This window comes from Geotrypetes seraphini, chromosome 7 (genome assembly GCF_902459505.1).
Source record: "Geotrypetes seraphini chromosome 7, aGeoSer1.1, whole genome shotgun sequence".
Classification (NCBI taxonomy): Eukaryota; Metazoa; Chordata; class Amphibia; order Gymnophiona; family Dermophiidae; genus Geotrypetes; species Geotrypetes seraphini.
In genome coordinates, this window is record NC_047090.1 from 23,570,140 (window position 1) to 23,596,237 (window position 26,098).

At 44.0% G+C, this 26,098-nt stretch overlaps 1 protein-coding gene and 1 long non-coding RNA gene across 3 annotated transcripts in view; both read left to right on the forward strand.

Annotated features, from left to right (window-relative positions):
- CHST11 (carbohydrate sulfotransferase 11) overlaps window positions 1–26,098 on the forward strand; it is a 290,750-nt gene that overhangs the window by 156,943 nt on the left and 107,709 nt on the right. The window lies entirely within an intron of this gene.
- LOC117364128 lies at window positions 2,319–25,043 on the forward strand. The gene is made up of 2 exons (XR_004540183.1): window positions 2,319–2,447; window positions 24,951–25,043. It is a non-coding gene; the product is annotated as an uncharacterized LOC117364128 (long non-coding RNA).

Below are 26,098 nucleotides of genomic sequence, written 5' to 3' on the forward strand. Positions count from 1 at the left end.
TAAGGTTTTGATGCCTACCGGTGCCTGAGTCCAAATTAGGCACGGCTAGGTGTGATTCTATAAATGGCGCCTAACTCATGATTGATGTGCTACATGCTGTGTTTCTTGGCGCCTATCTTTTAAGCACTATTTTTAGAATCGGGGCCTAAGCAGTACCTAAATTGGACTTAAGCACCAGTTGCTCTCAAAACCGTATGGTTTATGGTTTGTTTTTAATCCGCCTTTTTCAAGGCGAAGTACAACAGTGCACACATAATAGTACTTCACAGACATTTCAGATATCTTACAAAAACAACCCCCCGCAAAAAAAAAACACCCCAATATACATCATATTCAGCATAAAATAAAATACCAGCCTGACAATAATAGCAATACAATCATTTTTCCTATACAGCTCCCCCTCCCGATTAGCGGTTTCCCCAATTGCGAATTCGGTTATTCGCAATTTTTTTTGCGCCTTGATTTTTAATTCAGAAACACTGCCCCGGATATCCCCCCAGACCTTACCTGGTGATCTAGCGGCGACGCGGGGCAGGAGCGATCTTCCTACGCTCCTGCCCTGTGCAGAGCCATGCTACGAGTTCCCGTGGTCTCACGAGACTACAATGGGAGTTTCTGTTGTAGTCTCGTGAGACCACGGGAACTCGTAGCACGGCTCTGCACAGGGCAGGAGCTTAGGAAGATCACTCCAGCCCTGCGTCGCCGCTAGATCACCAGGTAAGGTCGGGGATGTAGGAGGGGAGGCGGGGGTAGGTCAGAGCCGGCCCCCCAAATTATTCGCGATTTTTCCCTATTCGCGGGCCGGCTCTGCCTCTAACCCCCGCGAATATTGAGGGTTTGCTGTACCAAGAATCAATCTCAAACAACCTAACACAGATTTTCACCGACCAACATCTCATACTGTGTATTTCATACAACAAAACAGATGTCTTTTTCAACAGTTTCTTAAAGGCATCCAAATTTTTTTTGATGTTTAATGTAAGATGGGAGTCTATTTCAGTCTTCTGGACCACAACATGAAAATGCCCCCACTCTCACAGCCAGATCACGTTGTGTTACCGAGCGCAGCTTTTGCATCCCCGATGTAAGGAAATACACTGTCCATCAGATATCACAGGGCGCACCCGGTGTCAGGTCAAAAGCGCGCCGGGACAAAGGCGTGCACAGACAATTGAGCGCAGCGCGGAGGCACGCGCCGCTGAAAATGACTGTTTTTAGGGCTCCGACAGGGGGGCATGGGGGGGAACCCCCCCACTTTACTTAATAGAGATCGCGCTAAGTTGTGGGGGCATTGTGGGGGGCTGGGGGGGTTGTAACCCCACACATTTTACTGAAAACTTCACTTTTTCCCTGTTTTTAGGGAAAAAGTTAAGTTTACAGTAAAATGTGGAGGGTTACAACCCCCCACAACGCCGGCGCGATCTCTATTAAGTAAACTGGGGGGGCTCCCCAACAAAAACCCCCGTCGGAGCCCCTAAAAACTGTAATTTTCTATGGCGCGCGCCTCCGTCTTGCGCTCAGTTGTCGGCGTGCACCTTTGTCTTTCGCGGGGTTGTCTATGAACCGGCACACCCTTGTATACTCAGGTAAACCAGTAGGCATATGTACTATTGTATAAAAAGTGTTCTTAAGTTGGACATCATTTACAGCAGAGGTGTCCAACCTTTTGGCTTCCCTGGGCCGCATTGGTCGAAAAAAATGTTTCTGGGGCTGCACAAATGTGCAAATGCTGCAGCAAGACAGAGGAGGGAGCCGGCAAGACGGTAAACACCTGGGGGCAGCAGAGGAAAATACTGCATCGCCCTCGACCGGGGCCGCACAAAATACTTCACGGGACCACATGCGGCCCTTGGGCCGCAGGTTGGACACCCCTGATTTACAGAATAGCGCTTAGTGCTGGTATTGACAAAGGGCAAGTGGATTTATACCAGCCGAATGCTGGTGTAAATCCCCACACCTAAATTAGGAACAGATCTTCTAAATTCTATAACACTGAGCGCAAATCCTAGAAACGTCCCTGACCTGCCCATGCACCTCACCTCCCCCTCTTGAGATCCACGGAAGAAAAATTTACACGCCCGTTTCTGTGGTATCTAATATAATAAAATGGTAGGATGCGCATGCGCACTAAAAAAATCGTGTTCCCTGATCCCGTCGCGGAAACACGATTGCGCATGCGCGGGTTTTACGTCACCGCACTCTGTTCCTCCTCCACAATGCCACGCCAGCCATGCCCGCCGCCGGCCTCGAGCTCCTGGGGGCCCCATGTCCAGCATCGGCCTCGAGCTCCTCGGGGCCGGCGGCGCGAGCCCGCCCTACACGCTCTTCAATTCCTCCAGGCAGTGGCAGACCAAGCAGGACCCGATCGGACACCAGGGTTCTACACACTCGCGGAACCCAAACTAATGTTCACAAAGAATTAATTTTTAAGTTCAGCAGACCCCAAGGTAATGTTGTGGCCGAAGTTATTTTTTAAGTTCTAAGCCGCTGTGCAACCCCCCCCCAACTGGAGATCGCCGCTCTCCCCCCCCTCCCGGAGATCGCCGCTCACACCCGCTCCCACTGTGCAAACCCCCCCCCCCAACTGGAGATCGCCGCTCACACCCGCTTCCACTGTGCAAACCTCCCCCCCAACTGGAGATCGCCGCTCTGACCCCCCTCCCCCCCAACTGGAGATCGCCGCTCTCACCCGCTCCCACTGTGCAACCCCCCCCCCCCATGGGAGGATGCGCCGCAGCAAAGTGCTGCACAGGTACTGGAGGGGGAGAGACATATCGCTTCTGCACCGGTACAAACATCCCTCCAGCGTTGGCACTCGCTGCACGTTAAACAAGCTGCTTCGGCCTTTCTCCTGCAGTTGAGTCCCTTTGCTGCGTCACTGATTACGTCATCAATGACGCAACAGAGAGCCTCAACGGCAGAAGAAAGCCGAAACAGCCTGTTTAACGTGCAGCGACTGCCAACGCTGGAGGGATGTTTGATATTAAAGTCTTGCTAGGAGGGTCGCAGAGTCAGCGGGGGTTGGGCTGGGAGGGGAGAGAAGCGTCTGCCTCGGGTGCTTCAGGCAGCAGCAGTGTTTACAATTCGCTGCTGTTGCTGGCTTCAGGCCTTCCTCTCTGGCCGGTCCTGCCTACTTCCTGTTTTCGTGAAGATAGGACCGGCCAGAGAGAAAGACCTGAAGCCAGCAACAGCAATGAATTGTGAATGCTGCTGCTGACCAATGAAGTACCGTATTTTCTCGCATATAACACGTGCGTTATACGTGGTTTTTACAAACCGCGCATACCCTTGCGCATTATACGTGTGAGCGCGTTGTACAAAATTTTTTTTACATAGTTTCCCCCCCCCGACGCCCGATTCATCACCCGGAAGGAGCGCTCGCACTCCCACCCCAAAGGACCACTCGCACCCCCACCCGAAGGACCGCTCGCACCCCCACAGCCTCCCCCCCTCCCCCATGGAGAAGCTGTCTACCTTGTTTCCGGATGCCAGCCCAGCTGCTTCCTCTGACGGCGGTCCTGCCCCTTCTCAGAGCCCTGTGCTGCGCTGCTTCCTCTTCAGGCGGTCCCGCCCTTTCTCTGATGTCAGCTGGGCTCGCTGGCATCCGGAAACAAGGTAAACAGCTTCTCCATGGGGGAGGGGGGTGAGGCTGTGGGGGTGCGAGCGGTTCTTCGGGTGAGGGTGCGAGCGGTCCTTCGGGGTGGGGGTGCGAGCGGTCCTTCGGGGTGGGGGTGCGAGCGGTCCTGCGGGGGGTGAATCGGACGTCGTGGGGGGGAATCAGGCTTTCAGGGTAGGGACAGGACTTCAAGGAGGAAAGGAGAGTCGGGGCGGGTGAAAACAGAGTCAGGGTCTCCAGAGGAGAGTCGGGGCGGGTGAAAGGAGAGTCGGGCAGCATGCGCGGTATACGGGTGTGCGCGGTATATAAAAATTTATGTACATAAATATGTGTTTTTTGCGCGCTATACCCGTGTGCACGTTTTACACGGGTGCGCATTATCTATGTGAAAATACGGTAGTTAAATGAGGAAAGGGAGCAGAGGGGGAGAGAATGGCTTGGAGGGAAGGAGGAAGGTATGCCAGACAAAGGCAAAAGGAAGGAGGAGATGGAGAGAGGCCATATGGGAGAGAAAGAGAGAGATAGAAAGAGAAGAGAGGGCAGTGAATGGAAGGGGCAACATAGAGGGTGAACAGTATTCTAGCACCCGTTAATGTAACGGGCTTAAAGACTAGTAGCGATTATAAAGATGCATATGTAAATTTCATTTATTGACAATTAGCGGCAATAATTGTTAGCCCCCCCCCCAATTATCGGTGCTGATTGGCTCATTAACTAATTCAATTGTGCGGACACGTGCCCAAATTTGTGTGAGCAGTTTTTTAGTGCCGTATATAGAATTAGGGGTTTCATGTGCTGACTTCATTCTGTTTGTTTGCAAATGTAAATTTTGCTGACTTACAGGTCAATGGCTCGATCTTAGTTGATGCACCTGTAGAGAAATTCACTCTCCTGCCAGGTGTGAAATGAATGTGAGGATAATGGAGTCGGGGGGAAATGACCTTGAAACTAAATACATGTCATGCGAGAGTATCTAAGTAATTAAATGTTAAAAAGAAAGTGAGAAAGGGAGAGGTGTCCACCAAGGTGCTTATTATTTATTAAATACCTTCTGGTTGACAGCACTTGAAAATGTAACAATTGAGATTTTTGATTACTGAGAAAAACAATTTATGCAAATTTAGATTGTGCGTTTCTCCTGCTTCCAGGGGCTATTTTACTAAAGCTGTGGCAAAAAAGTGGCCTTGGTGTGTTCCTTTCATGGGTCTTTCCTAAGCATTAAAGCCACTTTTGCCACGGCTGGAAAATGGTTGATTTTCCCATTTTCTGAATTAACGACCACATGCTAATTTTGCCATTAGTGTTGGGTCAGTAAAAAAAAAACTTACTGCATGAGCCCCTACCACCATTTATTTTGTAGGCAGCAAGGATGCCTAGCGATGCCTAACTTTGGAATCCGCGCACAATTTTTTTGAATTGACTCAATTGGCGTGGTAATTGACTGCATTAGTTTGGAGCCAATCCCCCCCCCAAAAAAATTTTAAATTAACAGTTAAGAGTTCAGCACTGAACTCTTAGGATGCCTAGCGATGTCTAAGTCGAGGCACCCTCGATGCCTAATAAGGCTTATCTGAAAAGTAGGTGTGGTTAGAGGCGGAGAATAGGTGTGATTGACTTGGACATAGCTAAGCATGTGAGTTAGGCACCGTTAAATTAGGCCAAGTAAAACCTGGCCTAATATACTGGTGCCTACCTCCAGGATGCCTAGAATCCAGCCCTAAGGGCCCCCGCACTAATCAATTAGCGTGAGGTAGAACCTCATGTGCTAACTGATTAGCGCAGTCATGCCCACTCTCCACCCCCTATGGCTGTAAACTAATGTTAGCGTTGGCGTACAGGGAAACAAACAGAAGAACAATGGTCCTCCACAAGAAAAGTATCACCAAGCAATAACAAAGAAGGTGCTGGTGTTGCCTAGAGAAACAAGCTTTATTGAACCAACAGTGTTGGAACAATAACTAAACACGAATCGTGTTTCGGCCCACTGGCCTGCATTCGGAGTACAGTAAAACCATGATTTGCGAGCATAATTCGTTCCGGAAACATGCTTGTAATCCAAAACACTCGTATATCAAAGCAAATTTCCCCAAAGAAATAATGGAAACCCAAACGATTCGTTCCACAACTCAAAAACTTTAATACAAAATACTATACTGTATGAAGTAAAAATATATTAACCTTCACTTTACTTTTGAAAAGAATCGTGGCTGGTGTAAGGGAAATGAGAGAGAGGAGAGGATGAGGGTTATTGCGTAGGACGACTTTCAGTATGACGTGACGCGCGTATTGCAAGACCTCGCTCATTTAGAACAGTCACTACCAGTGTTCCCGCTAAGCTGCGCTGGCGTGCGCAGGCGCACAAAATATTACATCGCAGCGCACAAGTTTCTCGTCACAGCGCACGGCGTACGGCAGATGGCAGGGCGGCGAGAGGAGAATCGGGCGAGTTGGCTCATAACTTGCTGGCGCCCGATATTTTTAGCTCACAGCGAAAAAAGTTTGCTCACAACACCCGCCCGCTTAGAGGGAGCACTGGTCACTACACTCCTGCGGCGTCGGAGAAAAGAACCGTCGGCTCGGTTGTCATGCGCGTATACTGTATGTATTGCAAGACCTCGCTCGTTTATCAAGTTAAAATTTAATAAAAACATTTTGCTCATCTTGCAAAACACTCGCAGCCCAAGGTTTTACTGTATTTGCCAAAGTGTGTTTGCTGCTTTAGGCTTAAACATGACTGAAACACAGCAGGAATTCTCTATCAGAAAACTGTTGTGAATGGCGCTATAAACTGCAGGAGCACCTACCACCTCTATTTATCAAGTTTTATTAGGATTTTATATATCGCCTATCAAGGTTATCTAAGCGGTTTTACAGTCAGGTACTCAAGCTTTTTCCCTTTCTGTCCCAGTACCTGGGGCTATGGAGGATTAAGTGACTTGCCCAAGGTCATAAGGAGAAGCACGGGGTTTGAACCCACAACTAACCAGTTAGCATCTGGTAATGTAGGTGCGCTAGCTGGTTAGTGCCCACTCTCCTTCAATGCCACACTCCCTCAAAAAAATATTGTAAAGCTGGAAACACTTGGCTTCGTCATAGCAGGCCACCTCCCATGACACGATCAAGTTTCGGTCAAAAAGCATCAAGAACAAAAACTCTTGTAAGCCCAAAAAATTCATTAGTGTCCAACCGTTTAAATCTCTTCACAATAGATCAATACAGTCCACATGGTGAACAAAAAAAATGTACTTATCTTAAAGGCGGTAACAATGTTGTAGTTCAGTGTTTCTCAACTCGGTCCTGGAGTACCCCCTTGCCAGTCAGGTTTTCAAGATATCCACAATGAATATGCATCAACTTGATCTGCATACACTGCCTCTATTATATGCAAATTTCTTTCATGCATATTCATTGTGGATACCCTGAAAACCTGACCGGCAAGGGGGTACTCCAGGACCGAGTTGAGAAACACTGTTGTAGTTCACTTTCCATAACATGCCAGAAAATCACCCTGCTCTACAGAGCTCCGTTTCGGAGGACGAGCCTCCTTCAGGAGCAACCACACTGTTCGGGATGGGTGAGATGACTGAAGAGAGGATCATGGGACAACAAATAGCGGTCAGAAAAAACCAGGAGAAAACCTCCACAATTTGACCAAATATAGACAAACAAACCACAGTGGAGATGTTCAGTAATATTAGTGTGCAATTTTATTTCACAATTTAAAGAAATTTGTGCAATGGCTCGACACGCACGTGTTTCGGCAGAGGTCTATAAGGTCTAATAGCATCCATAATCTTCTGAGTTTTCCGCAACACGAAAGAGATAATAAGGCTCCTGAGGCAGGCCATATTGGCTGAAACACGTGCGTGTCGAGCCATCGCACAGATTTCTTTAAATTGTGAAATAAAATTGCACACCAACAATACAATACAATAAACCAATTTCTAGACTGCATAACCAGGTAGTTCAATGCGGTTCACAAAGGAGTAATGAAAATACAAAGGAATAAGCAGGTAGAATAAAGCTAGTTACTTATGAACTTATTAAAAAGACTAGTCTTTAAGCCCATTACATTAACGGGTGCTAGAATAGATGTGTGTGTCTGGTTTTCTTTCTTTCTCTCTCTCTCCTTGGCCACTTTCTGTCTGTCTGTCTTTCTTTCTGTCTCTCTCCTTGGCCGCTGTCTGTTTTCTTTCTTTCTTTCTGTTTCTCTCTTTCTTCAGCTGTCCACCACCACCCCTTGCCTGCTCCCCCTGTCCATCAGTAGCCCTTCTACCTACCTTTTACCTCCCCCCCTGTCCAGCAGCACCCCTTCCCTGCTCTCCCTGTCCAGCAGCAGCCCTTCTCCCTTCGTTTTACCTACCCCCCTGTCCAGCAGCACCTCTTTCCTGCTCCCCCTGTCCAGAAGTAGGCCTCCTCCCTTCCTTTTACCTCCCCCCATCCAGCAGCACCCCTTCATTGTTCCCCCTGTCCAGCAGCAGCCCTTCTCTCTTCGTTTTATCTCCCCCCTGTCCAGCAGCACCTTTTCCCTGCTCCCTAATACCTGCCATTCCAACCCTCCCTCCATCCTGGCTTACTGGTTTCTTCTGGCCCACCAGCACGAACCGCTGCCGCCGCTGCTGCTCTTCATTCACGTCTGCCCTCCTATTCAAAGCCCTCCTCTATTTCTGTCTGTCTGTCTGTCAATGTCCCTGCCCACTTCCTGTATGTTTATTGTGCCCCTTCTCCCACCTACCTTTTTTTTTATCACGTTTATACAGTGAAGGGCAACCGGCGCACAGTAGCCACCACAGGATAGAGGAAACCGCCATGCGCGCACTCATACCAAAGCGTCATGCGCGCACGTGCCGAACATGCCAAATGCGTGTGCACTGCACACGCCGTACACTTTAACATTTCTCTGCCAGCCACAGAGTTACGGATCACGGAGGCAGGGATCACGCTCATGGAATTTTTTTTGTATTTACAGCCATTAGCTGGTAGGAAGACAAAGTGTGAGTTTTTCTGGGGTTCTTCTGGAATGAAAAGACAAATAGATCTATCAGAAACTGTGGTGCTTGACCAGTAGCAACTCTGTAGTAGAAGCAGCCTAATTTGAAAACATCTCCACTGTGGTTTGTTTGTCTTACAACAAAGAGTGGGACAACATTCCTACTTATCTGCAAATGTGGAGGGCAGCTTTCAAAAAGACTTCTAATCTGGTTGGACAGCGTTTGAAAATGGCTTCCAGAGGTATTTGTACATAATATAGCCACTGACTATAGGTCTCTTTTTTTGCTCAGTAGATAAGGAGACTGCAAAGTTCTGTCATTTATTTTATGTGTACAATGTGATAACGATACCCCCATTCTCACAGAGCATTTGCTATACAGAAAGGTTGTAAGCTGATAATTGAGTTGTCAAAAAAGTCATTATAGTCAAGTGCATTGGCCATAATTCAGTTGCCATCACTTGTAGAGCTGTAGTCGCTTTACCAGCCCAAATATAATTAGCATGCAGCTCACAGCTGTATTATGCTGCTAGTCCCCACGACACACCAGTGTAGTTACCGTTTTATCATTTGGCAGCTCCTAACTATAAGCGAAACCCTTTCTCCGCCTCTCCAGCACACAGAGCAATTTCAGTAAAGCACACATCCTCAGTCACTGTTAAATTAAACCAGAATTGACAAGGTCCCTCCGTATTAGAAGCGAGAATAGCCAAAGGATTAATAAAGGGGAAAAGGTGGGTGACATTGACTGTCAGCCTAAATAAGGTTTATAGCCTGGTGTTTTGGCAAAGATGGTTTGGGGGGGGGGGGGGTGTCCTAGAGAGCTGTGATTTTCTGTCATATTGTATTAGTATCGTAGAGTAACCAACTGAATTGGATTTGCCAGGTGTTAAGCCTGGCTATCTGATTCTCCTTCCCCTGTCTTTTTTTCTGAGACAATTGCATACGACAACTAGAAATTGCTCTTTGTTCAAGAATGCATCTTGTATTAAAAGATTAGGGGGTGCTGGCGAAGTGGCACCCAGTACACCAGGTGCATGGCACCACATTCTCTTGGAGTTCCTGTGCACCATACAGAATGCAAGAGCGACTTCAAAACCTGAGCATCTTATTCTGACTTTTCTGTACTTGGAGAGAGTGAATCGTGTTTGCGGGATCTATGAAAGACGAAAGGGGATGGGATTTGATATACCACCTTTTTGTGGTTACTATGAAACTGATTTACATATTACAGTATATACAAGTACTGTACTTGTTTTGTACATAGGGCAATGGAGGGTATATGAATTGCGCAGAGTCGCAAGAAGCTGCAGTGGAAATTGAACCTGGTTCTTAATTTTTCTTTGATTGTTTTTATTTTTGGAAGAAATTCATTTGCGGCAGTGGACGACTAAGTCAGACATAAGTAATAGACAATTATACCAGTAAAATTGTTCAAATAACAGTACACAGTATGGCATAGTAAGCTACTTACAATATCAACATAATACACATTAAAACATTTTGTTAGATAGCATAAGGTAGGAGTGGAGTTGGCATACATAGACAGATACGATGAGTGACAGGAGTTAGAAGATAAGGGTAACTAACTTCAAGAAAAAAAATTGCAGGTGGTGGTCGAAAAAGGTACATGAAAATGATCTCAGCTACATAGGAGTAGATAAGCAGGTCCTGCTTCATCTGTAGCTGGTGAAGAAATCTGAATTAATTTCTTCAACTGGGTGACCAATGGAGAGCACTAGATGTGATACACTTGGGGCTCCTTTTACTAAGGTGCGCTAGCGGTTTTCAAGTTTCAAGTTCATTTAGTTCTTGATGAATCGCCTATTTCAAATTTTCTAGGCGATGTACATAATATAATAAAACAACTTTAAACATAATATAATAAAATTCAAGCAGTAACTAACATGAGAAAAAGAGGAAAGGAGGTAAAGTTACAATAAGGGCATAGGAAAAAAGGGAAAAAACAAAAGGTAGAGTAAATAATTTCAAGGCACGCTTTGAGGATATTAATTAAAACAAAATAGATAAAATTAGAATCTTTAAAGATCATATGCATCCTTGAACAAATAAGTTTTTAATAAATTTTTAAAAACAGAGATATCTTGTTCTGATCTAATGTATTGGCGCACGCAGGATTTTAGCGTGCGCTAAACCCACGCTACGCTTCTAGAACTAATGCCAGCTCAATGCCGGCATTAAGGTCTAGCGCGCGTGGCAATTCGGCGCACGCTATTCTGCACGTTAAAACCCTAACGCACTTTTGTAAAAGGAGCCCTTAGATTTTAGCAAGGCCTTTGACATGGTTCTGCGTAGATGAGCGCCCTTGGTTTGGGCCCTAAACTGACGGGTTAGGAACTAGTTGAGTGGAAGGTAACAGAGGGTAATGGTAAATGGACTCAAACATAAATGTAGAGTAATCCCACTATAAGGTATCTAGGATGGATAAGGAGGTAAGGATCTCAGTAAACCACTTGGATTTAAGAACTTTTCTCTTTATTCCAAGTTATCGGGTTACAAGTGTTTAATTATCAACCCATATTTCCTCCTTCTCTTTACAATCAATGCTTATTGACGTCCATGTTACTTCATCAATCATATTTTATATATCTGAAGCAGAAAATTTTCACGTAGCATTTTAAATTTGCAGATATCCAAATAGCCCAACGGTTCCCGTTTCGCCAATTGATGGCTTTTTCAAGGGATCATTGGTCTGTCTGCTTTTTTTTTTTTTTTTTTAATGCACATCCTTCCTCTATTCGGGCTATGGATTAATGCCCAAATAAAGGAAGGACGTGCATTAAAAAAATAAATAATAATTTTAAAAAAGCAGACAGTTCGATGAACCCTTGAAAAAGCCATATGAGTGTATGTGATGATCTTAAGGTAGCTAAACAGGTTGAAAAGGTAATGGTGAAAACCAGAAGAATGCTTGCGTGCATAGGGAGAGGAATGGCCAGTAGGAAAAAGGAGGTGATGATGCCCCTGTACAAGACTGTGGTGAGACCAATCCAACCCAATCTTTCGGTTTATATACCGGATCATCCTCCGGACAACAGAGGCTCGATTCGGTTTACACAATAAGAAGTTATAATAGATTCTTCAAATAAAATTACTTATGTAACAATTGTTTGAAAGAGAAAAGTCTTCAGATATTTTTCTAAAGATATAAAGAGAAAAGTAGATCTGATCTCAACTGGTAGTTCGTTCCAAATAGAAGTAAAGATGTATACAAAGGAGCGAGAGACATAACCTAATGCCTTTATTCCCTTAATTGAAGGGAAAGACCTCATTTAGATAGTGTGTACAGTTTGGGGATCAGAACTTCAAAAAGATATAAACAGGAAGGGGTCAGTACAGAGAGTGAGTACTAAAATGGTCATTGGTCATCATCGTAAAGTGTATGGAGACAGACTTAAAGATCTCAATATGTATACTTTGAAAGAAAAGCCGTAGAGGGGATATATGATAAAGATGTTTAAATAGTTCTGTGGCATAAATGATCAAGAGGTAAGTTTCTTTGAATTGAAAGGAAGCTCTGGAATGAGAGGTTATATAGAAAGAAGGTGAAAGTGGACAAAGCTGGGGCTTTTCTCCCTGGAAAAGCGACGACTCAGGGGAGACATGATAGAAACCTTCAAGATCATGAAGGGCATAGAAAAAGTGGACAGGGACAGATTTTTCAAACTAAGGGGAACCACAAGTACAAGGGGGCACTCAGAGAAATTGAAAGGGGAAAGGTTTAGAACAAACGCCAGGAAGTTCTTTTTCACCCAGAGGGTGGTGGATACATGGAACACGCTACCGGAGGATGTGATAAACAGGAGCACGCTACAGGGCTTCAAAGAGGGTCTGGACAGGTACCTGGAGGACAAAGGGACTGAGGGGTACAGATAGGAGTAGAGGTAAGGTTATAGGGACAGGATTAGAGGTAAATTATAAAATTAGTCAGAGACCACTGTTCAGGCAGTGGGCCTGATGGGCCGCTGCGGGAGCGGACCGCTGGGCGAGATGGACCTCTGGTCTGCCTCAGCAGAGGCAATTTCTTGTGTTCTTATGTTCTTATGGACAGATCCTGAGAAAATACTTCTTCATGGAAAGAGTGGTGAATTTAAGAACAGCCTTGCAGGCTAAGAAAGCATCGGCGGTATGTAGAAAGGTAACACTGCTTCGGAGAAGGTTTGGGAGCATGATTTGGGGCGGGGATTTACGGAGGAGGTGTGAGGGATATTTTTGGTGAAGGTTTGTAAGCCTTCCCTGCAGCGTCGATGGTGCCTTATGGACTCCTCAAAATTACCTGAGAAAGAATTGAATTTGTGCTAGTTCCGGGAAACAAGATTCTGGATCTTGAAGCTGTGATGGAAGAAGATGAGTTGGATATAGTGGCAATCACAGAGACATGGTTCATGGAGAACCATGACTGGGATGTAGTTATACCGGGCTATAATCTGTTCAGGGTAAGAAGAGAAGTAGGGGAAGTAGTGTTATATGTTAAAGATCATATTAAAACCACACAATTGCAGGATCTGCAGGGCAAGGAAGAGGCACTGTGGATCAATCTGGAAAGAGGGAATGGTAAATATATTTACATTGGTGTGATATACAGACTTTCTTCACAGGCGGAAGAAGTGGACAGATATGCAATAGTAGACATTCAGAATATTAAAAAGGGGAAGTTTTACTAATAGGTGATTTTAGCATGACAGATTTTGATTGGGGTATCTCTATTGCAGGGTCTTCTAGAAATAGGGAGATCCTGGATTCTCTACAGGGAAAACTGTTCCAGCAGTTGGTAATAGAACCCATGCGGGATGGGGGTCATACTGAACTTAGTGCTTACAAACGGGGAAAGTATTTCTGATGTTACAATGGGTGATCATCTGGCATCCAGTGATCACTGCATGGTATGGTTTAATATTAAGACAGATATATATAGAGAGGACTCATTCAAAAGTAAAGGTTGTAGACTTTAAAAAAATCTAACTTTGTTTGGATGGAGGATTATGTCAAGCAAATGTCTGAATAGGAACGTCTAGAAGAAGTAGAAATGCAGTGGTCAAAAATGAAAGGAGTTATTGTAAGGGCAACAAATCTTTTTGTGAGGAAAGTAAGTAAAACTAAGAGGAAAAGTAGTAGCTGAGAAGGTAAGGAATAAGAGGTTAGCTTTCATAAACTACAAAAGATCACAGAAAGAAGAAGACAGGCAAAAATATCTGGAAAAGTTAAGAGAGGCTGGTCAAGTAGTCGTGAAAGCAAAGATGCAAATGGAAGAAAAAATAGCTGGCATGTTTATATGTTAGTCTTGGTATATGTGACTAGCTACTTAGAGCTAGATACACTAAATAGGACTGGTAAGACCACATGGGTCCGCTCTGATCCAATTTTTGGCTGATTACAAAAGAGCTATCGATGCACTAAAAATTTTGCAGAGGTTCATCGTAATCCACGTCTCTCCCAGCTGATTGATTGCTATGAGAGCAACTCTCACACATGTGCAGAACCAACAGGGAAAGCCCGAACAGCTGAGAGGCAGGGGAAGCCTTCTGCCACTCAGCTGTTCGGGGCAGGAAACATCTTTTTTCTTTTTTGTAATGGACTAAGGTTATGGGTGTGTTACACACGCACAATATCTGTCTCATTTAAAAAAAAAAAAGAAAAAAGCCCCCCTTCCCCCCCGGCTGATGATGGCCCATCCCTAACATTCCCTGACGAACCAGCACCGGGAACTGAATACCTCCCCCCCCCCCGTGGCAACCCACTTCCTCCTGCCATGCCGACCCCCCACCAGCGCAAGAAAAAATTGGCAGGAGGGATGCCCACTCCTTCCTGCTAATGGAGGTCCCCCTAATCCCCCCAGTACCTTTGTGTGAAGAGAGTAAGAGGGAGGCTTGGTCCCTTCAGCTCCAAGGCCCGCTGATCCAAAATGGCGGGCCTTCCCCTCCTCGGTGCATCATGTGATACATGGGGAGGAGCCTAAGGCCCTGTTTGGCTCAGACGCCTAAGCTTCTTCCCAAGAGGAGGGGACTTAGGCGTATGAACCAACCAGGGCCTTAGGCTTCTTCCTCTGTATGCCAGGATAGGCCCTGGTTGGTTGTATAAGATGGATGTTTTACCCTTCAAGTCCCATAAGGCTCTTACAATAAGTATTCTTGGATGTGGTATCAGTAAAGGAAAAGCAATTGGTTACTTAAGTAAGGTAACTGTACTCAGTAATCAATTACTCTCCTAAATAAGAAGTTACTAAAAAATAAAAATAAAAATTACACATTTTGCTTAAGGTTCTTTGCTGCTGTGATTGAGCTGCAGCTTTAATTGTATCAACATAATATACTGTCCATTCAAATATCTGAATAGTTCAAGTAAATGAAAATGCTTTTAGATTAATCTTTTTGCCTTTTTCCTGCGGCAATAGAAGTACATTTGCATACAATTGTAAAATAATGCGCCACAAGTTGTTGCAATCTGACATATTTAGCATTAATATGGAATTGAAATTGGAAGAAGGTGAGTTTGAAATTGGCTTAAAATGAATGGAGTAAGATTTCAAAAAATACAAAGAATAAATGATTTTCCGTTCCTATCAAAATTGGGTCTTAACTGTATTTCTCTCTCTCTCTCTGAAAAGTATTTTAGTGAATTGGAGAACAAATATAATTTGGAACAACTCAAAGAAATCCATCAAATAGCCATGCATACATCAGAGCTGCAGTGGAATAAGTTCTGAAATGAAAGAACTTAATAAAAAGCAGCATAAACGTATATTGGCACAGGAAAAGGAGCTGAAGCTCTCCTCGGCTTCCCCACTGCTGTGAATGTGCAGCTAAAAGTTGACATTTATGGTTGGTTTGCCCTGTTTGAGTACATGCTTGATTGCCTTTGGCTTTTACAATGGCTTTGATATATTCACATACAGTCACACCTGTCAAAGGAATGACAGGTGGCATGCCCTACTCCCAAGAAATGAATTCTTATGAGCCATTTCTACCAATGACTTAAAGAAAATTGAGTACTGACTATAGGGTTCATTTTCAAAAAAGATAGACGTCCAAAAGACAGCACAAACCAGCACTCAAACGTCTTAATAGTCAAAATGTCCAAGTGAGCTTTCTCAAAAACAGACTTTCTAGACATCATTCTGATCATTTTGTCTCCAGTACGTCTAAATCTTAAGGGGGTTTGTTAGAGGTGTGTTTTGGGTGGGAATAGGGTGGACTTAGGACTTGGACGCGCGGCAGGGATAATCAAACCTTTAAAAAATGTTCAGGGCTTTTTTGTTTTTTTTTATTTTTAGACGTTTGTAGCTATATCTGTATTAAAAGCATCTAAATGCAAATTGACCAGATGAACATAGTAACATAGTAACATAGTAGATGACGGCAGATAAAGACCCGAATGGTCCATCCAGTCTGCCCAACCTGATTCAATTTAAATTATTATTATTTTTTTTTTCTTCTTAGCTATTTCTGGGCGAGAATCCAAAGCTTTACCCGGTACTGTGCTTGGGTTCCAACTGCCGAAATCTCTGTTATGACTTACTCCAGCCCATCTACACCCTCCCAGCCATTGAAGCCCTCCCCTGCCCATCCTCCTCCAAACGGCCATGCACAGACACAGACCGTACAAGTCTGCCCAGTAACTGGCCTAGTTCAATCTTTAATATTATTTTCTGATTCTAAATCTTCTGTGTTCATCCCACGCTTCTTTGAACTCAGTCACAGTTTTACTCTCCACCACCTCTCTCGGGAGCGCATTCCAGGCATCCACCACCCTCTCCGTAAAGTAGAATTTCCTAACATTGCTCCTGAATCTACCACCCCTCAACCTCAAATTATGTCCTCTGGTTTTACCATTTTCCTTTCTCTGGAAAAGATTTTGTTCTACGTTAATACCCTTTAAGTATTTGAACGTCTGAATCATATCTCCCCTGTCTCTCCTTTCCTCTAGGGTATTGCAGGGATTAAGGTATGACCCCCCTCCTCTTACTCTCCCAGTGGTTACTGACCCCATCCGACCACCCAAAGAAGTGAAAAAAGATCCCAGTACTGTCCAGCCTGTATGACAGTTTCACTTGGCTTACATACGGCACAGCAGAGCAAAAGGGCACTCTAAGGATTACTGCAGAGAATATCATATTAAAAGTCCCAGGTACAGATGTCAGTATAACTTGCTTGTATTGTATGGTGAGTCCTCCCAAACCTACTGTACCTACATAAAGATGACACCTGCAGGCATAAGGACTATTGTTGTGATGTACAGGTGGATACAGTAAGTTTTTGGATGGGTTTTGGAGGGCTCACCATACAATATAAGCAAGTTATACTGACATCTGTTTCTGGGACTTTTAATATGACATTCTGTGCAGTAATCCTTAGAGTGCTCAGCTGTGCGAACAATTAGCTAAGAGTGGCTGTTTGAACGTCTGAAAAACTTGCTTTTGTATGTTTTTCATGTGGACATCTTTATATTCAAGAATGGCCAAAAAAGATAAATGTACTAAGGACCAAAATGTCTACATAGGTCATTAAAAAAAAAAAAAAAAAAAAGATAAGACGTCTTGCTATTTTGAGAATGGACATTTTCTCTACTGGATTTCTGAACGTCTTTCTCAAAACGACCAAACTCAGACTTAGATGTCCTGTCGAAAATGCCCCTCCACATGTCTTTTTTTAAGAGGTCATGGCCTTCTTTTGGACTTCTTTAGATATGTTTTCCAGGTTACTAAATTTTTAGGAAAATATCCTCTTTTTTTTCTTTTGTGTATCTATGACCAACACACCTACTCACATACTGAGAGAAACCATCTCTGGCGGCAGAGTGTTGGAGAGTGTGGTGCGGTGGTTAAAGCTACAGCCTCAGCACCCTGCGGTTGTGGGTTCAAACCCACGCTGCTCCTTGTGACCCTGGGCAAGTCACTTAATTCCCCCACTGCCCCAGGCACATTAGATAGATTGTGAGCCCACCAGAACAGACAGGGAAAAATGCTTGAGTACCTGAATTAATTCATGTAAACCGATCTGATCTCCCCTGGGAGAATGGTAGAGAAAATTAAATAAATATTAGTCGGACTGGACATATGGGAGAGAAAGGCATTGTTGATCTCTCTATTTCTCTGCTGGTTGAATCTTCATGCAGCATAACTTTAAGTATATGTAATGCAAAGACTTTCATACCTATCTCAGAAGTCAGCCAAAGTTGTTGAGGGATATAATATAAGCTTTTATTTATATACCGCAAAATGCCTTTTGGTTCGATGCGGTTACAGAAATGTAAGTACAATAGGGAGAATAAAGTTTTCAAACTGGCCCAAGCTGGGATCACAATTTGAGCTAAAGTGCCTAAAATGCAATAGTTAGGACTGCTTAGGAAAGAAAGAGAGAAATAAAGTTCCAAAAGGTTAAGGGGAAATTTCTAAAAGGGAAAGGTAAGGTAAATTAACAGATAAAATACTTAAGCAAGGATTCGGCCTAGATATGTCAATAATGAAAAATAAAATAGAACATGTCCTTGTTCGACAGCAAGCAGTGGCTGAGTCATCTGATCTTCAACAGTCGACTGCTCTCAGCAAGGTCAATTTGCCTGGATTTCTGCTTTGGCTTAACCTTGGACCATACCTCATCTCAAAGCAGAGCTTTCTGATAAGTAAGCTTTGGCTCAGACTCAGTCAAACTCGAGTCCTGAAGTTTTTGAAAAGTAGATTATTGCATACTGCTGTACAGTAAGTCAGTCACTGTTTGATGGATGTTCATTATCAGAAAGCCATTAGCATATTTGCTGTGATAAAATATTTCTTTAACAAAGAGAGCAACCATTTTTAATTTTTGTGTTCTCTTTTTTTGTCTCCACAAATATTGTAACCCTGTGAATGGGCAATTATGCGTGTACGTGCCAGGTGCTACTTAAAACATACATGCCAACATTACTTAACGTGCAAGAGTGGAGTATGGGTGGGTCATTGACATGTATCTGGAATTTATGCATTCTTCAGGGCACAATTGCCATGGCAACAGTTATGACTGTATAACTGTTGGTGTCCAACTTAACAATGATGACATGCTAGTATACTGCAGAAACCCAAGGCTTAAGCATCGTAACAGGGGAGGCCACAGGAGCCATGGCCTCCCCCAAAACTGATGCGCGCCAACCCACCCACCCACCTACGTCCCAGCGTTCTACCTTAAATCTTTGGGCAGCCGCACGCAGCGTCAACCAGAACCCTTCATTCCACTTCCGGGGGCAGACCTGCTCCTTCACGCTGCGCAATGACTGCCCGAAGATGTAAAACTAAAGCGCCGGGAGGAGGTGGGTGGGTGAGTCGGAAGTTCATGAGAGGTGTTGCAAGATTCCACTGGGGCCAAGGAAGAGCTCCTGAGATCCTCCCCCCCAAACAGGACAGCGTTCCACTGCCTATGACCCCAGGGAACAGTACAGTTTAAGGGGTGAAGAACTTTTGTGCATGAAAGAGAAGCGGGACTTGGGTGTGATGAACTTAAGTTGGCCAAACAGGTTGAAAAGGCAATGGTAAAATCTAGAAGGACGTTTGGGTGCATAAGGAGAGGAATGTCAGGAAGTTCTGCTTCACTCAGAGAGTGGTTGACGCCTGGAATGCCCTCCCAGAGGAGATTATTGCGGAATCGACCGTCCTAGGCTTCAAGCAGACTGCACCTTCAAAAAGAGTTGGTCCAGAGGAAGGCTACTAAAATGGTCGGTGATCTGTGTTATAAGGTGAACAGGGACAGACTTAAAGATCCCAATATGTATACTTTGGAGGAAAGGCGGGAGAGGAGAGATATGATAGAGATGTTTAAATACCTATGTGGCATAAATAAGAGGGCATTGGATGAAGTTATGAGGTGATAGGATCAGGAGTAATCTAAGGAAATACTTTTTTACAGAAAGGGTGGTAGATGCATGGAATAGTCTCCCAGTAGAGGTGGTGGAGACAGAGATTGTCTCTGAATTCAAGAAAGATTGAGGCAGGTAAATGGGATTTCTTAGGGAGAGGAGGAGATAGTGGATGCTGTGGATGGGCAGACTGAATGGGACATTTGGCCTTTATCTGTCATCATATTTCTAAGTTTCTATTATGTAATGGAATCTTGGCACCATGAAGCCATGATAAAATTGGCACTAAGTGCATGGCATTGGGGCACCTAATTGTTGGTACAGGTTATAGAATTGCCACACTTATGTGTTAAGGGAGACATATTTAAACTGGTAGGTTTTGTTTTAAATCAGAGGAACAGAGAAAGTACTTGTATGTAATATGTAAACAGTTTTGGTTGTACCATAGAAAGGTGGTATATCATAGTAACATAATAACGTGGAGGGGCATTTAAGTCTGAGTTTGGATATTTTGGAAAAGACATCTAAAAATCCAGTAGAGAAAATGTCCATTTTCAAAACTGCAAGACATCTATTTATGTATTTATTTATTTATTTCAATGACCTTTCTAGATGTTTTGGCCCTTAGTGTGTGTATTTTCCTTTTGGCCATTTTTGAATACAAAACCATCCAAATGAAAAATTCACATAAACAAGCCATTGGGATGTACAAGCAGCCAGCGTTCTTGGCAAACTGGCCACACAGACATCTGAGCGGTAGTGCTGCCCGATTCAGGGGAAAAAAAATTTCGATTTGATTCAATTTGGCCTATTGAATCGATTTTTTTTTTTTTTTCGATTCGATTTTCCTGCCCAATCATGCGGGTGTTTTTTGGGGTTTTTTTCCAAAAACATTCTGGCGGGTTTATTTTGTAGCCTTTCCACCCACCCACCCTTTTCCTTGTCCAGCCCCATGCCGACACTGTGATGTAAACAAACAAAAAACAAGGGTGAAGCCCGCCCATAACACGCCTCCACCATGCTCCCTTGAGATTTAGACACACTGCAGACAAAAAGCCAAGCAGAATGTCTAGAAAGTCTGTTTTCAGAATGGTGACTTGGTTGTTTTGGCGAGAAAAAAAAACATCCAAGCGTCACTTTATGCCATTTTTGGGGGGGCCAGTTATTAACATAGTTAATGATGCCAGATAAAAGACCTGTGTGGTCCATCCGGTCTGCCTAACACTCACATTCATTATCAAGACAATGTTGAACCAACAATCCAGTAATTCTTCATTTTACTCGCTAAGTTCCACTATAAGATGTCCTCTCCACCCCACCTCCTGCAATAGGCAAGACCTATACTCAAATCAGTGACATATTAAGGGGGGTGAGGGGGGGCAGTCTGCCCCAGGCATCATATTGGTGGGGGCGTCGACACCCCTTCTCATCTCCGCCTCCCCCCCTTTCCATTCCTCCCCTCCACGCACGCTCCCCCCTTCCCTCCCCCCATACCTCTAGTTGAAGTTGTTCGCGACCCCGATGGCTCTCCCACTGACATCTGTGCGCCTTGCATAGGAAGCGACGTCAGAGGGAGGGCTGACAGGATTGCTAGGAGCACGTTGTAAAATATCTTATATACCTAGTCGTGTGATGATGCCAGTGTCAGGTCAAAAGCGCGCCGGGACAAAGGCGCGCCCAGACAATTGAGCGCAGCGCACGCCGCTGCGCCGCTCTAAATTACTGTTTTTAGCGCTCTGACGGGAGGGCGTGTGGGGGGAACCCCCCCCACTTTACTTAATACACATCGTACCGCGTTGTGGGGGTGGTGTGGGGGGTTGTAACCCCCCACATTTTACTGAAAACCTCACTTTTTCCCTGTTTTTAGGGAAAAAGTTCAGTTTACCGTAAAATGTGGAGGGTTACAACCCCCCAAACCCCCATAACGCCGGCGCAATGTCTATTAAGTAAACTGGGGGGGGGTTCCCCAACAAAACCCCCCATCGGAGCCCATAAAAACTGTAATTTAGAGTGGCGCAGCGGCGCACACTGCGCTCAATTGTCGGCGCGCGCTTTTGTCTTTCACGCCGTTGTCTATGAACCGATGATGCCACCCTTAAACTTCTTGTATACAAAGCTGAGCCCACTCTTCTTTCCTTCACACAGATAGTCGCAGCTTCCTTGCGCACCCTGGGGCCATTGGACAGATCATGGCTTAAAGTCTGTGTAAAGGCAGAGGTGCTTGCGCATGAAAGACTCATTTTTGTTCGTGTGCTAAATATGTGCAGTTCATGGTTTTCAGGACAAGATTTTCATGGCGAAGTTGGCAGGACATTTGATTGGCACAGGTGGAAAATTTACTGAATAAATGACCTTGACGCTTGTGCTGCTGCCTTTATGAGACCACAGTGTTGGACGTGTAGGATAAATACACCATGTTGGTCTCTTCTATTTTAGGTGTGTCACCGGAAGGCACGCAGCACAGACGTAATCAACGGTCACTTTATGAAAGAGGGGTGTGGAAATAACTGAAAGAGAGTCACTGTTGCAAGAAAAATATCTGCATGAAGGAAATTTCCATGCATTCTACAAGACCATCTTTGAGTATCAAGTTTTTGCATCAGGTTTCTGCCTGAAACTGAAGCTACTGATATTTATGTCATTTACCATTTGAAATCTTGCCTGTGTTCAGCTTGCTGAAATCATACCCGGAATGCTTTCCTAGCAAAGGCGATATCTAGATATAAACGAAATGTTTCACCGTGGCAGTACTTTCTAATGTTGGTTATGTGATAACCCTGGCCTTGCCGCTGATTTTTTTTTTTTTTAAGAATCGTACTGTAGCTTTTTGTGAATAGACATTCTGTTTTTTCATTCCCTGAATTTGTTCTGCAATTGATTCGCTTCCTAATTCTGGGAGCGACTATGCAGAAAGGGTTTTCAAACACTTTAAACATTAGTATTACCTCCGGAATGAAATATAAACCAGAATCCAGAAATGGGAAGCGTAATAGCTTTCTTGGATTAGTTATAGTCACTTTTGCTAGTGTGACTCTTTTATGGAGTACAGGCCCCTGCTCCTAGAAATGTAGAAACATGGCAGATAAAGGCCAAATGGCCCATCTAGTCTGCCCATCCACAGTAACCATTATCTCTTTCTCTCTCCGAGAGATCCCACGTGCCTATTTCAGGCACTTTTGAATTCAGACAGTCTCTGTTTCCACCACCTCTTTCGGGAGACGTATTTCCTTAGATTACTCCAGAGTAGAGAATGACACGGTGACAAAATTCATCACCATTCCCGTCCCCGCGGATAACCGCGGGAAATAATCCCATGTCATTTTCTAGTGTCTATTTCAACCTCAGTCCTTCTACACCAGCATTCTTCAAAGCAAAGCTTGAGGATCAGTGGTTGTGGCCATTCATACTCTGATTCTTATGTGAGCCAAGGATAATGAAGCCATTGTGACATCACTGATGTGATTGGCTCTTAGGCACTGGTGGAATGCATCTTTAAACAGAAAGGTTTTTAATTCGCTTTTAAATTTCCCAAACACCTTCTCCTCCCGTAAAAACATCTGGGGAGCTGTACACGAGAAGATAAATTGTCTTCTTGTGCTAATAATTTTTAACGAAGGAATTGATAGAAGGTTCCGTTCACTAGATCGTAAGGTTCTTTTAACTGAATATGGGATAAGTAACCTAAATAAAAATGCTGGAGTCTTATTTTCTAATGTTTTAAAAATAATTGTACATAATTTATGTGTAATTCTATGAATGACTGGAAGCCAATGGGCCTTTTTAAGGAGTGGTGTCACATGATCATTATGAGGCATTATGACATCACAATATCTGCTCTGGATACCAGAGACTGTCATTCTGTAGTGTCTGTTTCAGCCTCAGTCTTTCTACACCAGCATTCTTCAAAGCAAAGCTTGCGGGTCAGTGGTTGTGGCCATTCATACTCTGATTCTTATGTGAGCCAAGGATAATGAAGTCATTGTGACATCACTGATGTGATTGGCTCTTAGGCACTGGTGGCATGAGGCATTATGACATCACAATATCTGCTTTGGATACCAGAGACTGTCATTCTGTAGTGTCTGTTTCAACCTCAGTCCTTCTACACCAGCATTCTTCAAAGCAAAGCTTGAGGGTCAGTGGTTGTGGCCATTCATACTCTGATTCTTCCCTCTCTCCTTAAAGAATGACATGAAGATGGTTTCCCGTGGTTATCCGCGGGGACGGGGACAGTCATGAATTTTGTCACCGTGTCATTCTCTACTCCAGAGCCTACTCCCTCATAACTTCATCCTATGCCCTCTCATTGCAGTTTCCTTTCAAATGAAAGAGACTTGACTCATGCACATTTATATTGTGTAGGTATTTAAACGACTCTATCATATCTCCCCTCTCCCACCTTTCCTCCAATGTATACAGATTGAGATCTTTAAATCTGTTCCCATATGCATTAATACGAAGACCACACACCATTTTAGTAGCCTTCCTCTGGACCGACTCCATCCTGTGACTTACTTTCTATTAGAACTCAAAAATTGCCTTTTTTTATTTCTGTCTTCCAGGTCAAGAATGCAACATGAGCACTGGTCTGTCCCTTTTACTCCCCTGTCACAATACTTTAATGTTTTCACATTGTGCTGCCCAGCACTAGGTACTGTTTCAGTTTCTCAAATTTGTCCCAGCTCATGCACCGTATCCAGGCATTTTAGGTTCCAGGGCAGGCAATCTTCCACTTCCCCCTCCCGATTTGCAGTTTTAGGACTCAAGATTTTGATTATTCACGATTTCCTAAAACCAGAATCACCACCACCTCCCGGACCTCCCTTTACCTTACCTGGTGGTGATCTTCCTACACTTCTGCCCTGTGCAGATCACTCATACAAAATGGCTGCCGTGAGTTCCTGTAGTCTCTCGAGACTATGATGGGAATTCACAGCAGCCATTTTGTATGAGTGATCTGCATGGGGCAGGAGCGTAGGAAGATCGCTCCTGCCCCAACAGACTGCTAGACCACTAGGTAAGGTCCAGGATGCCGGGGGGAAGGCAGGAGGGAGGTAAGGGTGGGTCAGTGCCAGCCCAAAAGTTATTCGTGAATTTTCAATATTCGTGGGCCGGCTCTGCCCCTAACCCACGCGAATATTGAGGGAGGAGTGTATTTGTGTCTTCCCCACCCCCCTTTATTGCTCAATCTCCAGCCAACCTCGCTTTTTTGTTCCTACCCCCAATGATGGATTTATACCAGTGTCTCTCAAACTGTGTGCCGCAGCACGGTGGTGTATCCTGAAGAGATTCCAGAAAATTTTACTTTATTTTTAAAAATTGCCTTCATAGGTATACCCTAGAATAGAAGACATGTATGTTGCATATGCAAAAGTCTGTCAATATTATGAGCATCTGTATATGTAAGGATACAACTTCCCAGACAAGCATCATTCTTTGACATGATTGGTCCTTGAAAAATAACGGCAAGTAATTTTAGTTTTATTTGTATTTTTTATGCAGTAGTTATCCTAACGAGCAACAAAGCAGTTGAGGCATTTGGATCTTCTTATCTTTGCGAACTTGGATTTTCAGCTCTGATAGAAATTAAATCGAAAAAAAAAATGACTGCAGATGGTGGATGATGAAATGCGTGTTTGCTTGTCGACTATCGAGCTGCATTTTGAGTTAATTTGCACTCAAAAACAAGCTCATCCATTGCATTGATTAGCAATTCTATTGTCTACTTGAATTTCACTGTTGTTACACAGTGCTTAAAGAACTTTAAATAAATAACTCTCACATTTAATTTTTTGTTGGTTTTGTCATTTTATAATTTCAATTATAATATAATATGCCACGAAAAACATTTAATCCGTTTAGTGTGCCAGAGCTAAAAAAGTTTGAAAGACACTGCCCTATTAGAATCCTTTAGTAAAACAATGGTGGAGCCTTGAATAGACTTCTCCCCAAAAAAACTGTCCCTCAAACTTGGCAGGGGAGCAGAGAAAAAGAATCACTGACCAGGTTCACATTTCCCCCCCCCCCTTTGAAAAACTGGCAAAAAATTGCTTTATATCCTAAGCCCTGACTACTATATCAAGTCTGCAGATGACAACTATGTCCCCACTGAGCTGTGAATCTGTTGAAGAGACAGGCCACTTGTCTGTAGATCACAGACCTCTACGCATGAGATTTGACTCTTGAAAAGAGCATCCAGTTTCATTTAAATATTCATGAAAGCTGCTGCTTCAGGAGAACAACAGTTGTGGGGGGTTTTGTAATCTAACAGGATAATAAATCCCATCACAAATGTTAAACTGGAACATAAAAATCCCACATTTCTTTGTGGCTCATAAAGGCTCATTATATAACAGAACATTGAATTGAGAAAACAGTGAATGGAGGCCAAAATGTAAATTTCCACCGGCTGTTGGTGGACAATGTTCTTGTAAAGCTATAGTCTTAGTCTCTACTCTTCAGAAAGTATGCTATGTACCTATGGGATAGAACTGCTTAAGATGTCCCATTGATTGCTCTCTGGTTTGGTCACCGTGGGTGAGCAAGGCTATAACTTCTCCCTTGAAATGAAGAGACTGAAAGGGACATGATCGAAACATTCAAGATAATGAAGGGAAGACTTAGTAGATAAAGACGGTTGTTTACCCTCT